The sequence below is a fragment of the Trichosurus vulpecula genome, chromosome 3 (assembly GCF_011100635.1).
Source record: "Trichosurus vulpecula isolate mTriVul1 chromosome 3, mTriVul1.pri, whole genome shotgun sequence".
In the NCBI taxonomy this organism is placed as follows: domain Eukaryota; kingdom Metazoa; phylum Chordata; class Mammalia; order Diprotodontia; family Phalangeridae; genus Trichosurus; species Trichosurus vulpecula.
In genome coordinates this window covers 187334015-187347010 of record NC_050575.1, presented here as the reverse complement: position 1 = coordinate 187347010, position 12996 = coordinate 187334015, and positions in this window count along the sequence as shown.

The window sequence follows — 12996 nt, the reverse complement described above, 5'->3', positions numbered from 1 at the left end:
GAAAAAAACTATGCACATCCAGAGAAAGAATTACAGAGTCTGCATGCAGATTGAGGCAAACTTTTTGCTCTCTTTTTCCCCGCTTTTTAAAATTTGGTTTCGTTTCTCCTTTCTTATGATTCATTCCTTTGGTTATAATCCTTCATTACAACTTGAATATTATGTAAATAAGTTCAATGTGAAAGTATATGTAGAACCTACATTGAATTACATGTTGTCTCAGGGGTTTGGGGAAGGAGTGGGAAGGAGAGAAAATTTGGAACCCAAATACTTGTGGAACTGAGTGTTGTAAACAAAAAATAAACAATAAATTTTAAAAAATAACTCCCTAAAGAGGAGACTGGTCAAATAGAAAAAGAGGTACAAGAACTGACTGAAGAAAATAATTCCTTAAAATCAGAATTAGGCAAGAGGAAGCAAATGACTCCATAAGCCATCAAAAAACAATTTTAAAAAGTCAAAATAATTAAAAATAGAGGAAAACATGAAATATTTCACTGGAAATACAACTCACCTGGAAAATGGATTCAGAAAAGATAATTTAAGAATAACTAGATTAACTGAAAGCTGTGATCAAACAAAGAGCCTAGACATCATCTTTCAAAAAATTATCAAGGAACACTACCCAGATATCCTAGAAGTAGAGGGTAAAATATAAATCAAAAGCAACCACCTATCACCATATGCAATAAATCCCCAAATGAAAACTCTAAGGAATATTATAGCCAAATTCCAGAGCTCCAAGGTCAAAGAGAAAATACTTCAAGCAGCCTTAGAAAGAATCCATTCAAATATGATGGAGCCATAGTCAGGATCACACAAGAGTTAGTAGCTACCATGTTAAAGAAACAAAAGGCTTGGAATATGATATTATGGAAGGTAAAGGAGGTAGGATTACAACCAAGAATAACCTACTCAGCAAAACTGCATAATAAGAATCCTTCAACAGAAAACAATGGATAATTAATGAAATAGAGAAGTTTCTTTTTTAAAAAATAGTTATACAAGTGTAATTTAATGTATTTAGTATTTTATTTTTCCCCAGTGATGTGTAAAAACAATTTTAACATTCACTTTTAAAACTTTGAGTTCCAAAATCTCTCAGTTCCTCCCCCCCCACCCCGTCATGGAAAAGGCAAGCAATTCAATATAGGTTATAAATGTGTAGTCATGCAAAACACTTCCATAGTAGTCATGTTGTGAAAGACTAACTGTATTTCCCTCCACCCTATTTCCCTACCCGTTTATTCTCTCCTTTCACCCTGTCCCTCCTCAAAAGTGTTTTGCTTCTGACTACCTCCCTCCCCAAATCTGCCCTCCCTTCTCTTATCCCCTTCCTCTCTACTTTCCTTTAGGGTAAGAAAGATTTCTATACTCTGTTGAGTGTGTATATTATTCCCTCTTTGTGCCAATTTTGATGAGGTAAGGTTTTCCCCTCCACCGTAAAAGGTTTTTCTTGCTTCTTTTATGTGAGAGAATTTACCCCATTCTACCTCTCCCTTTCTCTTAATACATTCCTCTTTCACCTCTTAATTTTATTTTTAGATATCATTCCTTCATATTCAACTCACCCCTGTGCCCTCTAACTCCCCTAATAATGAGAAAGGTCTTGAGCTACAAATGTCTTCTTTCCATGTAAGAATGTAAACAATTTAACTTTAATAAGTCCCTTGTGATTTCCCTTTCCTTTTTATGTTTTTATGCTTTTCTTGGGTCTTGTATTTGAAAGTAAATTTTCTATTCAGCTCTGGTCTTTTCATCAAGAATGCTTGAAAGTCCTCTATTTCATTGAATATGTATTTTTCCCCCGAAGTATTATGCTGTTTTGCTAGGTAGGTGATTCTTGGTTTTAATCCTAGCTCCTTTGACCTCTGGAATATCATATTCCAAGCCCTCCAATCCTTTAATATAGAAGCTGCTAAATCTTATGTTATCCTGATTGTAGCTCCACAGTACTTGAATTGTTTCTTTCTGACTGCTTGTAATATTTTTTTCCTTGATCTAGGAGCTCTGGAATTTGGCTATGATATTCTGGGAGTTTTCATTATGGGATTTCATTCAGGAGGTAATTGGTGGATTCTTTCCATTTCCATTTTACCCTCTGGTTGTAGAATAACAGGGAAGTTTTCCTTGATAATTTCTTGAAAGATGATGTTGAGGCTCTTTTTTTGATCATGGCTTTTAGGTAGTCCAATAATTTTTAAATTATCTCTCCCGGATCTATTTTCCAGGTCAGTTGTTTTTCCAATGAGATATTTCACATTGTAAACTATATTTTTTTCATTCTTTTAGTTTTGTTTTATGATTTCTCATAAAGTCATTAGCTTCCATTTGCTCCATTCTAATTTTTAAGAAATTATTTTCTTCAGTGAGCTTTTGGATCTCCTTTTCCATTTGGCCAATTCTGCTTTTTAAGACATTGCTGTGAGGCAGATAGGTAGTGCAGTGAGTAGAGTACTGGCCCTGGGATTAGGAGGACCTGAGTTCAAATCTGGCCTCAGATGCTTGACACACTAGCTGTGTGACCTTGGGTAAGTCACTCAACCCCAACTGCCCTGCCTTCCTCCCTCCAAAACAAACAAACAAACAAACAGAAGACATTGTTCTCCTCATTGGCTTTTTGGACATCTTTTACCATTTGGCCTAGTGTGTTGTTCAAGGTGTTATTTTCTTCAGTATTTTTGGGGAGTCTCCTTTACCAAGCTGTTGAGTTGTTTTTCATGACATTTTTGCATCACTCTCATTTCTCATCTCAATTTTCCTCCACTTCTCTTACTTGATTTTCAAAATCCTTTTTAAACTCTTCCATGGCCTGAGACTAATTCATATTTTTCTTGGAGGGTTTGGATGTAGGAGCTTTGACTCTGTTGTCTTCTTCTGAGGGTGTGTTTTGATCTTCCTTGTCACCAAAGTAAATTTCTATAGTCAGAGTTTCTTTCCATCATTTGCTTATTTCCCCAGCCTATTACTTGACTTTTTAACTTTTAACTCTTTGGTAAGGTAGATCTCTGTTTCCAGGGTGGAGGGCACACTGTCCCAAGCTTTGGGGGTTTTGTGTAGCTGTTTTCAGAGATACTTCTAGTGATCTGTATGTTTTCAGTTCTTCCAAGGCAGTATGTTCTAAGGAGAGGTGTTTACTCCTCTCCTAGCCTATGCTATGGTCTGTGAGTAAACACAAGCACTTTTTTCTACTCTGGAACTGTGAGGAGGGTCCCTGTTCCATTGTGGCCACAAGCTCTGCTATGGTAGTGCTCCTCCTCACCCTGGGACTGCCTGTATTGTGACCTGGATCCAGGTATGGGCAAAGCAACAGTCTTGCTTCAGTGCTAGCAAAGAGACCCCTATAATCTCCTTCTGACCAGTTCTTTGACCCCCTTAACATCTGTGGGCTGAGAGCTCTGGAAGCAGCCACTATTGCCACTGATTCAGTCACTCTCAAGGCCTACTCCTGCTTTGCTGGGGCTGGGGCTGTGCTGGTGCAACCTATGCTGGAATGTGCTAGTCTCTCATCCAGGTCCAATAGACCTTTACTGCTGACCTTCTAAGTTGTCTTTAGTGTCTGTGGGCTCAGTTGCCCCGGGTTTGCTGGGGCCCAGTCTGTGCTCCTCTCTCACACTGGTGCAACAGACATTTTCTGTCAACTTTCCAGCTTGTCTTGGACTGGAAATTTATTTCACTCTGACTTTTTGGGGGTTGTGTTACTCTAGAATTTTAGTCATTCTTTAAAGGTATTTTGAGGGGTTGGAGGGAAAGTTCAGGCAAGTCCCTGCCTTTACTCTGCCATCTTGGCTCCACCCCCAAAATAGAGGACTTTCAAGCATTCCTTATATAAAGAACAGAGATGAATAGAAAATTTCACTATCAAATACAACATTCAAAAGAAGCACAAAAATGTAAACATGAAAGAGAAATCATAAGGGACTCAATAAGATTAAATCTTTTACATTTCTATATAGAAAGATAATACACATAATGCCTACAACTTTATTAATATTATGGCAGTTAGAAGAGAACTACATAGACAGAGGATAAGAGAGTGAATCAATTATATCAGGATGATCTTTTAAAAAGTGAATAGGGGGAAATGGTGGAACAGAGAGGAAGAATGGGGAAAATTATTTTACGTAAAAGACACATGTAAAGAGGAGCTTTCACAGTAAAGGGAAAAATGGTGAGGTGGGGTGGGCAATGTTTGAATATTACTCTTATCTGAAGTGGTTCAGATTGGTTCACATACTCAACAGGGTATGGAAATCTATATTACACAACAGGGAAATAAGACAGGAAAGGGTTAAGAGAAAGGAAGTGATAAAAAGTAGAGCAGATTAAAAAAAGGTGGGGTCAGAAGCAAAAATAGACTTTAGAGGAAGGGCAGAGTAAAGAGAGAAAAGGATAAAACAGTAGAAAACAGAATAGAAGGAAAAGTACAAATAGTAATTATAACTGAATGTAAATGGGATGAATGCACCCATTAAATAGAAGAGGATAGCAGAATGGATTAGAAATCAAAATCCAATAACATGTTGTTTACAAGAAATACACTTGAAATAATAAAAATTGAAAAGAATAAAAATTGAGTCACAGGAGGAAATAGTAAAACTATCTTTCAGTCCTAGATAAATCTACATAAAATAAGAAAGAAGTTTAGAAGATGAATAGAATTTTAGAAAAGTTGATAGATCTCTAGAAAATATTGAATGGGAACAGAAAGTAGTATACCTTTTTCTCAGCTGTACATGGCACCTTCACAGAAATTTAGGTAGGGCATAAAAATCTCGCAAACAGTTCTGGGAGCCAAGTTGTTGGAGAAAGCAGTAAGTCACTCTCATCCTAATTGACTTTGAAAAACCCAGAGAATATTGCCCCAGGAAAAATCATGGAATAGTGGAGCCAGCAGAAACACAAGGTCTTTTAGCTTGGTAGGCTAGGGGAACTAACTGTGGCTGAAGGGGACAGGTACAGGAAAGAAGGCATCCTAGCAAGCCAGTGGCAAGCCCCACCTCAGTGGACCAGTGGAAGATCCTGAGCCCCAGGTTGGAGGAGCAGGCAAGTACCAACACGAGGCACACAGTAGCCACCACCACCAATGCCAGCTCAGCACCAGGCAAACTACCAGACCACTACAGAGAAAGAAGAAATCAAGAATTGGGCATGCAACTAAAAAAGCTAGAAAAAGAACAAATTGAAAATCCTCACTTAAATACCAAATTAGAAATACTGAAAATCAAAGGAGAGATAAATAAAATTGAAATCGAGAAAACCATTAAACTAATAAATAAAACTAAGAGCTGATTTTATGAAAAAAAAACCAGTAAAATAAATAAATCTTTGGTTAATTTGATTTTTAAAAAGAAACCAAATTACCAGTATCAAAAATGAAAAGGGTGAATTCACCTCCAATGAAGAGGAAATTAAAACAATAATTAGGAAATATTTTGCCCAACTGTATGCCAAGGAATTTGACAATCTTAGTGAAACAGATGAATAGTTACAAAAATACAAATTGCCCAGATTAAAAGAAGAGGACGTAAAATACTTAAATAACCCCATATCAGAAAAAGAAATTGAACAAGCCATCAATGAACTCCCTAGGAAAAAATCTCCAGTGCCAGATGGATTTACAAGTGAATTCTATCAAACATTTAAAGAACAATTAATTCCAATTCTACATAGACTATTTGGGAAAATAGGTGAAGGAGTCCCACCAAATTCTTTTTATGATACAGATATGATGTGGATATGTAAACCAAGAAGAGTCCAAACAGAGAAAGAAAATTATGGACCAATTTCCCTAATGAATATAGATGCAAAAATTTGAAATAAATTATCCGCCAAAAGATTATAGCAACTTATCACAAGAATAACACACTACGACCAGGTAGGATTTATACCAGGAATGCAGGGCTGGTTCAATATTAGGAAAACTATCAGCATAATTGATCATATCAACAACAAAACTAACAGAAACCATGCAATTATCTCATAGATGTATAAAAAGTTTTTGACAAAATAAAATACCCATTCCAATTAAAAAACACTAGAGAGCATAGGAATAAATGGAGTCTTCCTTAAAATGATAAGTAGCATCTACCTAAAACCATCAGCGAGTATTATATGTAATGGGAATAAGCTAGAAGCATTTCCAGTAAGATTGGGAGTGAAACAAGGATGTCCATTATCACCACTGTTATTTAATATGATACTAAAAACTAGCTTTAGCAGTAAGAAAAAGAAATTGAAGGAATTAGAATAGGCAAAGAAGAAACAAATTTATCGTTCTTTGCAGTTGATACGATGATATACTTAGAGAATCCCAGAAAGTCAAGTAAAAAACTACCTGAAATAATAAACAACTTTAGCAAAGCTGCAGGATACAAAATAAATCCACATAAATCATCAGCATTTCTTTATATTACTAACAAAACCCAACAGCAAGAAATAGAAAGAAATTCCATTTAAAGTTACTGTAGACATTATAAAATATTTGGAAGTCTATCTGCCAAAATAAACCCAGGAACTATATGAACACAATCACAAAACACTTTTCACACAAATAAAGTCATATTTCAAATTATTGGAAAAATATCAATTGCCAATGGGTAGGATAAGCTTATGTAATAAAAATGACAATTCTACTTAATTAATTTACTTATTCAGGCCAAGATGGCTGGTAAGCACGGACTAGAGTGAGCTCCGTACCCGAGTCCCTCCAAAAACCTATAAAAAAATGGCTCTGAACCAATTCTAGAACGGCAGAACCCACAGAACAGCAGAGGGAAGCAGGGCTCCAGCCCAGGACAGCCTGGATGGTCTCTGGGTGAGGTCTATTCCACACGGAGCTGGGAGCTGGGAACGGAGTGGAGCACAGCCCAGCCTGAGCGGCGTGGACAATCCAGACCAGAAGCCGGGCGGAGGGGGCCCTAGCGCCCTGAATATGTGAGCTGCGGCAGTTACCAGACCCCTCGACCCACTAACACCAAAGACTGCGGAGAAGGTTAGTGGGAAAAGCTGCAGGAGTGGAAGGAGTTCACGGTTCGGCTTCCAGCCCCGGGGGCAGCGGAGGTGGGGCAGCTACAGCTGTTGTTACTTCCGGCTCCAGGCCCACCTGGTGGGAGGAATTAAGTGGCAGATCAGAGCAGGAGTGCAACAGCCTGCTGAAGATCTAAGCCCAGTCTGGGCTGGGGGTCCTTGGGAAAGGAGGAGTGCGGCTCTGATAGAGCTGGCACCTCCCCCCCAAACGTAGAACATAGAACTCGTTAGTCTACAAGCAGTCATACCCCACTGAAAAACTCAAGGGTCAAGTTAGTTGGTTGGGAATATGGCCAGGCAGCGAAAACGCGCCCAGATTCAGTCTCAGACTTTGGATTCTTTCTTTGGTGACAAAGAAGACCAAAACATACAGCCTAAAGAAGACAACAAAGTCATAGAGCCTACAACCAAAGCCTCCAAGAAAAACATGAACTGGCCCCAGGCCATAGAACTCAAAAAGGATTTGGAAAAGCAAGTTAGAGAAGTAGAGGAAAAATTGGGAAGAGAAATGAGAAGGATGCGAGAAAACCATGAAAAACAAGTCAATGACTTGCTAAAGGAGACCCAAAAAAATACTGAAAAATACACTGAAGAAAACAACACCTTAAAAAACAGACTAACTCAAATGGCAAAAGAGCTCCAAAAAGCCAATGAGGAGAAGAATGCCTTGAAAGGCAGAATTAGCCAAATGGAAAAGGAGGTCCAAAAGACCACTGAAGAAAATACTACTTTAAAAATCAGATTGGAGCAAGTGGAAGCTAGTGACTTTATGAGAAATCAGGATATTATAAAACAGAACCAGAGGAATGAAAAAATGGAAGACAATGTGAAATATCTCCTTGGAAAAACCACTGACCTGGAAAATAGATCCAGGAGAGATAATTTAAAAATTATTGGACTACCTGAAAGCCATGATCAAAAAAAGAGCCTAGATATCATCTTTCAGGAAATTATCAAGGAGAACTGCCCTGATATTCTAGAGCCACAGAGCAAAATAGAAATTGAAAGAATCCATCGATCGCCTCCTCAAATAGATCCCAAAAAGAAATCTCCTAGGAATATTGTTGCCAAATTCCAGAGCTCCCAGATCAAGGAGAAAATACTGCAAGCAGCCAGAAAGAAACAATTTGAGTATTGTGGAAACCCAATCAGAATAACCCAAGATCTGGCAGCTTCTACATTAAGAGATCGAAGGGCTTGGAATGCGATATTCCGGAGGTCAATGGAGCTAGGATTAAAACCTAGAATCACCTACCCAGCAAAACTGAGTATCATGTTCCAAGGCAAAATATGGAGTTTCAATAAAATAGAGGACTTTCAAGCTTTCTCAGTGAAAAGACCAGAACTGAATAGAAAATTTGACTTTCAAACACAAGAATCAAGAGAAGCATGAAAAGGTAATCAAGAAACGGAAATTGCAAGGGACTTACTAAAGTTGAACTGTTTTGTTTACATTCCTACATGGAAAGATGATGAGTATGATTCATGAGACCTCAGTATTAGGGTAGTTGAAGGGAATATGCATATATATGTATATATGTGTATACATATATATATATATATATATATATATATATATGAATGCGTATGTATGTATATATCTATATGTATATGTATGTATGCGTATGTGTATGTGTATATATATATGTGTTTATGTATGTGTGTATATATATATATACATATATATATATGTATATATATATATGTAAAAGAGAGAGAGCAGACACAGGGTGAGTTGAAGATGAAGGGAAGATATCTAAAAGAAATAAAATGAAATTAAGGGATGAGAGAGTAACATACTAAGAGAGGGAGATAGGGAGAGATAGAATGGGGTGGATTATCTCGCATAAAGGTGGCAAGAGGAAGCAGTTCTATGGGAGGAGGGGAGAGGGCAGGTGAGGGGGGAATGAGTGAACCTTGCTCTCATCAGATTTGGCCTGAGGGGGAATACCATACATACTCAGTTGGGTATCTTACCCCACAGGAAAGAAGAGGGAGGAAGATAAAAAAAAAATAAAAGGCGGGGGGATGATGGAGGGGAGGGCAGATGGGGGTGGAGGTAATCAAAACAAACACTTTGGAAAGGGGACAGGGTCAAGGGAGAAAATTCAATAAAGCGGGATGGGTTGGGAAGGAGCAAAATGTAGTTAGCCTTTCACAACATGAGTATTGTGGAAGGGTTATACATAATAATACATGTGTGGCCTAGGTTGAATTGCTCAACTTCTTAGGGAGGGTGGGTGGGAAGGGAAGAGGGAAGAGAATTTGGAACTCAAAGTTTTAAAATCAGATGTTCAAAAACAAAAAAAGTTTTTGTATGCAACTAAAAAATAAGATACACAGGCAATGGGGCGTAGAAATTTATCTTGCCCTACAAGAAAGGAAGGGAAAAGGGGATGAGAGGGGAGGGGGGTGATAGAGGGGAGGGCTGACTGGGGAACAGGGCAACCAGAATATAAGCCATCTTGGAGTGGGGGGGAGGGTAGAAATGGGGAGAAAATTTGTAATTCAAAATGTTGTGAAAATCAATGCTGAAAACCAAATATGTTAAATAAATAAATTGCATTTAAAAAAAAATTTACTTATTCAGTGTCATACCAATCAAACTACCAAAAAATATTTTATGGAGCTAAATAAAATACTATCAAAATTCATCCGGAAGAACAAAAATCCAGGATATCAAGAGAATTAATGAAAGGAAATGCTAGGGAAGGAGGCTTAGCCATACCAGATCTTAAATTGTATTATAAATTCATCATCAAAACTACTTGGTACTGGCTAAGAAATAGAGTGGTGAATCAGTGGTATAGGTTAGGTACACAAGACACAGTAGTCAATAACTATAGTAATTTACTGTTTGATAAACCTAAAAGCCCTAGCTTCTAGTATAAGAACTCATTATTTGACAAAAACTGCAGGGAAAACTGGAAAACAGTATGGCAGAAACTGGGCACAGACCAATATCTTACATCATATACCAAAATAAAGTTAAAATGGGTTCACAATTTAGGCATAAAGGCTGATACTATAAGCAACCTGGGAGAGCAAGGAATAGTTTACCTGTCGGATTTATGGAGAAGGGAAGAATTTATGACCAAACAAGAGAAAGAGAACATTGTGAAATGCAAAATAGGTAATTTTGATTACAATAAATTGAAAAGTTTTTGCACAGAGAATTTTTATAATCAGTGTCTCTGAGAAAGGCCTCATATCTAAAATATACAGAGAACTGAGCTAAATTTATAAGAATACAAGTAATTCTCCAATTGATAAATGGTCAAAGAATATGAACAGTTTTCAGATGAAGAAATTAAAGCTATCTATAGTCATATGAAAAATGCTCTGAATCATTATTGATTAGAGAAATGAAAATGGAAACAAGTCTGAGCTACCACATCACACCTATCAGATTGGCTAACATTAAAAAACAGGAAAATGATAAATGCTGGAGATGTGGGAAAATTGGAACACTGGTGCATTGTTGGTAGAGTTGTGAATTGATCCAAACATCTTGGAGAGCAATTTGGAAGTATGCCCAAAGGGCTATAAAAATGTGCATACCCTTTGACCCAGCAAAACTACTTCTAGGGCTGTATCCCAAAGAGATCATAAAAATGCGAAAAAGATTTGTACATGCAAAAGTATTTATAGCAGCTCTTTTTGTGGTGGCAAAGAATCCAAAATTATGGGGATTCCCATCAATTGGGGAAGGGCTGAATAAGTTGTTGTATATGAATGTAATGGAATACTAACGTGTTATAGGAAATGATGAGCAGGACTTCAGAAAAACCTGGAAAGACTTATATGAACTAATGCTGAGTGAGGTGAGCAGAACCAGGAGTATACTGTACAGTTACAGTCACATTGTGCAATGACTATCTTTTATAGACTTAGCTCCCTCAGCAGAGCAAGGTTCTAAGACAACTCCAAAAGGCTCATCACAGAAAATGCTATCCATACCCAGAGAGAGAACTACAGAGTCTGAATGCGGACTGAAGCATACTATGTGCTCCCTTTTTGTTTGTTTGTTTCTTCTTTCTTGTGGTTTATCCCATTGGTACTAATTCTTCTTTACAACATGACTATTGTGAAAATACATTTAATATGAATGTATATGTAGAGCCTATATCATATTGCATACCATCTTGGGAAGAGAGGAGGGAAGGGAGGCGGAGAAAATTTAAAACTCAAAAGCTTGTGGAACTGAATGTTGAAAACTAAAAATAAATTTAAAAAAACAAAATAAAAACCTTGGAAACAAATGCAGAAAAGCAGAAATATTAAATGTCCCCTTTTCATACACCATAATGCAATAAAATTACTTTCAATAAAGACAAACCCAGTGACTATATGAACCCACACAAATACACATAGAAACAACTGTAGAAATATTCATTGCTCATGGGTTGGCCAAGCCAATATAATAAAAATGATGATTTTACATAATTAATTTGCTTATTCAGTACCATAGTAAATTACTAAAGAACTATTTTACAGAGCTAGAAAAAATTACAAAATCCATCTAGAACAGATTATCAAAAGAATATTTTTTTTAAAAAAAAATGAAGGAAGGCAGCCTAGCAGTGGCAGATACTACAAATATTACTATATTACAAAGTGGCAATCATCAAAACAATCTGGAACTGGCTAATAAATGGAGCCGTGGAGTAGTGGTATAGATTAGATATACAAGATACGGTAGTAAATGACCATAGTAATCTAGTTTTTGATAAACCCAGACATCCAAGCTTTTGGGGCAAGAATCAAACATTTAACAAAAAATTGCTGGGAAGACTAGAAAGCAGTTTGGCAGATACTAGGCATAGATCAGCATCTCATACTATCAAGATAAGGTCAAAATAGGTACATCATTTAGACATAAATGGTGATATTGCTAAAAAAATTAGAAGAGCATGGAAAATTTTACCTGTCAGACTCACGACTAAGGAAAAAGTTTATGACCAAACAAGAGATGACGAACATCATGGGAAGTAAAACAGATAATTTTGATTACATGAAATGAAAAAGTTTTTACAGAAACCAAATTAATGTAACCAAAATTAGAAAGCAGGAAATTTTTTTACAGCTAGTTCCTTTGATAAAGGTCTCATCTTTCAGATATACAGGGAACTAAGCAAAATTTATAAAATAAGCCATTCCACAATTGATAAATTGTCAAAAGACATGATAAAGCAATTTTCAGAAGAAGAAATCAAAGCGATTAATAGTCACATAAAAATGCTCTAAATCATTATTGATTACAAAAATGCAAATTAAAAAACTATCTATCAGATGGAGGGAGATGTGAAAAAATTGGGACACTAATGCACTCTTGGTGGAGACATGGACTGATATAACCATTCATGGCTATAAAACTATACATATCCTTTGACCCAACAATATCTCTACTAGGTCTTTTTTCTTTCTTTTTGGCAGGGCAATTGGGGTTAAGTGACTTGCCCAAGGTCACACAGCTAGTACATGTGTCAAGTGTCTGAGGCCGGATTTGAACTCAGGTCCTCCTGACTCCAGGGCCGGTACTCTACTCACTGCACCACCTAGCTGCCCCATCTACTATGTCTTAAAAAGGAAAAGGTACTATATGTATGAAAATATTTATAGTAGCTCATTTTGTGTTGGCAAAGAACTGAAAATAGAAGGGATGCCCATTAATTGGGGAACGGCTCAATAAGTTGTGATATGATTGTAATGGATTACTATTGTGATACAAGAAATGACAAACTGGACGTTTTTAAAAAAAGCCTGGGAAGACTTTTATGAATCGATGCAAAGTAAAGTGAGAAGAACCAGATCACTGGATACATTAACAACAATATTATATGATAATCAACTATAAATGACAGCTATTCTCAGCTGTACAATGATTCAATATGATTCTGAAGAACTTAGGATGAAAAATGCCATCTACCTCCAGAGAAAGAATTGATAGGAATCTGAATGCAGATC